Consider the following 3,892-nt stretch of genomic DNA (forward strand, 5'->3'; position numbering starts at 1 on the left):
GCTGTTCCCTTAGGCTGCGGTCCAAGATTCCATCAATAATCTGATCTCTTATATGCGACTCCTTCAAATATGCAAAACTGCAATCACCTGTTTGCAATTATAGCTTGATCAAGAAAGTATCAAATGAATCTTCCTGCAGCTGGTTGCATGTAAAGAATTGGTAACGGTCAAATGTTTCATTTCTAGATGGCGTGCAAAGCAGTCTCCAGGGTCTCATTTGGGAACATTTTGGTTTGGTGCAATTATCTATCCTTGTGATCAATGAGATCCAATAAGATCTTAACTTTTGTCTGGTCTGGTTTGTTTGTCAAAGCTGGTTCAGTGTATAGTTGAATCCCTTTCCTCTTTTGCCCTATATTCTTTAGACATGTTGTTAGCCTGGAAATGCAGTGGTTCAGATGTATTTATCTGTATAATTGAATTACACTGAGTGTTGTCTCAGCACACATCCACGTTTTATTTCATTTGGGGGATTACGCCAATGTACTTGGCATTAGGATTCAGACATGAACTTTAAATTTCCAGCACTTCTAACGCCAATATCTTTCTCTCTCACTCACTCACTCTCCAAGGTAGTAAAGAATAGTTGGTAAGTTCAAACTGACAAAATACGTAATTTGTCAGGATATAAACAGAATTTCTACTGTGATCTGTTCTTTTTCAAATTAACAAAAGTATAGCTCAAACTGTGAAACAACATCCTTTCTGTGGCTTACTTCCACACACTCAAGCCTTTGCTGCCCAGCTCACCAAAATATTTGTAGCAACATCCAGAGAGAAGTTGGTTTCATAACTATAATTTTTAAAGGGCTACATACCCAAAAGTTACATACATAATTCTCCGCATTTTTTTTTGGTTCCATGCGCAGCGTTTGATAAGATTGCATTTTTCTTTTTAAATTCATCCTCGCTGCATAATATCTTACTGAAACTTTTGGTGTCCCAATGTCACAATGCTACCATCCAAAAAAAAAGGCTTCCAGCGAAAAATATCTCCGGTTATTTTTGCAAGTCATGACATGTTAAAGCAGATGCTTATTCTGCCCAGCTTTTGAAATTTTCTCTGGAGCTGATAGATTGCATGTTTTACACCACTCATCAAGGATATAAGTTTTCCTCACTTTAACATGGGAAATTTACCATCCTTGGAACTCAACCTGGCTGTAACCCAGTTAACCCTCACTCTCACTCCATTTCAGATGATATATTGAACAATGGCTATTAATCCTTCACTTGGGCTACCCAATTTATTTTTAACTAAGATATCTATGAAAAATGTTTAATATAATCAATGTATTGAGTATAGGAATTGAGATGTTATGGTGAGGTTGAATATAACATTAGTGAGGTCAAATTTGGACTTCGGTGTGCAGTTCTGGTCTCCAAACTATAGGAAGGATATCAGTAAGGATAGAAAGAATACAGAGAAGATTTACTAGGATGTTGCTGTGTCTTCATGAGTTGAGTTACAGGGGAAGATTAAAATTGTTTGTACTGCAGAAAAATGAGGGGAGATTTGATAGAGGTTTACAAAATTATGAGGGTTATAGACAGAGTAAATGCGAGTAGGCTCTTTCCACTTAGATTAGGAGAGATAAATATGAGAGGACATGGCTTTAAGGTGAAAGGTTTAGGGGGAACATTAGGGGGAGCTTCTTCACTCAGAGTGGTGGGAGTGTGGAATGAGCTGCCATCTGACATGTTAAATGCGGGCTCGCTCTTATGTTTTTAAGAAAAAAATGAATAGATACATGGATGGAAGAGGTCTAGAGTATTATGGAATGGGTGCAGGTCAGTGGGACTAGTGGATCGATGTTTCAGCATGGACTAGAAGGGCCGAAGGGCCTGTTTTCTGTAGTGTTCTATATTTTGTTTGTACATTTGGTGAATGTGCATTGTTCCATCTCCTGTTCTGTTACACAGTAAGTTGGATAATACCCCTCTGTCTGTCTCTCCAGTCCTCTGGTTTCATTTCATTGTCTTCCAGTCTCTGCTTTTATTTTGTTTTGCTCTTGAACTCTGTTCAGAGCAAAAGTTTTATAAAGTACCTGATTTAATTGGGTAACTTTCTTGAAGCTGAAAGCAGTCTGAACTTGGAAACTATTAACAACTGTGGGATGAAATCTAATTAATGTAATTTCTGATATGTGATAAATGTATTTAGGTAACTTATCTCTCGAGTGCAACTTCTTCTGTCACCTGGATGCATCATGGCATCAGAAAATTCTGACAGATATAAGTAAAAAGAGATAATATACATATTTTGTCATGTACTTGCCAGAGGTTTGATTTCACAATGCCCAGTGAGGGAATTTAAGAAATTTGTGTGGTATTAAAGAAGAGATGGTTACTTACCATGTATGGAGGGGTTGTTGTTGCATGATATTTAAAAGAGGAAAATGGTCATAAAATGATTAAAATGAAATAATAGGAAACAAAATGCTTTGCTTGTATTATCCAATCAATTATTTTTTTTAAATCTGTAGAATGACTTTAGATTGTTAATATCCATGGATAAATGTCGTTCCAAAATAAATCTTTATTGCAGAACAATATCTGATTGAAAAGGGACGAAAACACTCATGAGACTCAATCTGCCTGCATCATAAACAAAAATAAGTTCAAGACTGAATAATAATCAGATATTTGATGATTTTTAGATCATAGAACAGTGCAGAACAGTACAAGCCCTCTGGGCCCCCTAAATTGTGCCGACCTACAAAAAGACTACTCCACAACTAGTCTCACCCTTCCCAACCTCACAGGTCAAATGCCCACATTTTTCTTACAACTATCTGTCAATCTAAGTCCTAAAAGTTTCCAAACCACTACATGCGGCAAAGCATTCCAGGTACCCACAATTCTCTGTATTTTTTAAAAAACCCTCCCTTTGACATCTCCCCAATACTTTCCACAATTCATGTGAAACATATGCCATCGCTGCCCTGGGGAAAAAGGTGATGGGTGTCCTCACTTGGTTGGTTGTTTCTGATTTGTGACTTTCAACATTATCTAGGCCATTTAATTAGATTACTACTCTAAGATTTACATATAGGAGAAAAACTTTTCATGCTGCTTGCACTTAATTTAGAGTTGAAACTAATTTCAAAAATGCACAAATATTCTATTGGTCCATTGTTAACTTTTGGATTTGGATTTGATCTTCATTATTTTTTGAGAGAGTGGACAACACTGCCTGCAGTCTTTACATTTTTTAAAATTTAGAGACCTAGCACAGTAACAGTCCGTTCTGGCCCACAAGCCCATGCTGCCCATATACATCCATGTGACCAATTAGCCTACTTACTAACTCCATAAGTCTTTAGGACATGGGAGGAAACTGGAGAACCCAGGCAAACTTCATGCAGACACTTGGAGAATGCAAACTCCTTATAGACAGATTCAAACCTGGGTCGCTGGTGTAGCAAGAGCATTTCACTAACTGCTAGGCAAACTGTGCTGCATCAATGATAATTTACTTTGGACAATGTACTTGTGCACCAAAATTCTTGTTTTCTGCAGCTGGACAGGTACTTCATGAAAAAAAAACAACTGTTTACAGTAGATTAATTTAAAAATGTATAACAAATATAAAAATAGTTAATAAATATTCATAGGTACCAGCATGCAAGAGAAAAAAAAAATTCAGACAGTGATTTTGTGGTGTCAGAATAGTCCATGATTAGTGTTATACAGGGAGCTTCAAGAGCCTGATAGCCGTTGGAAAGAAACTGTTCTTGAACGAAAAGGTGTTGGTGTTTCAGCTTCAACCGAAGATATCAGTGAGAAAAGGTGGTCATCGGGATAATGAGGGTCTTTGTCTGCCTTCTGAGGCAGTGACTCACATCAATGTCTTCAATGGATGGCAGATCATAGCCTGTAATGGACCTGG

This window comes from Narcine bancroftii, chromosome 9 (assembly GCF_036971445.1).
Source record: "Narcine bancroftii isolate sNarBan1 chromosome 9, sNarBan1.hap1, whole genome shotgun sequence".
Lineage (NCBI taxonomy): Eukaryota > Metazoa > Chordata > Chondrichthyes > Torpediniformes > Narcinidae > Narcine > Narcine bancroftii.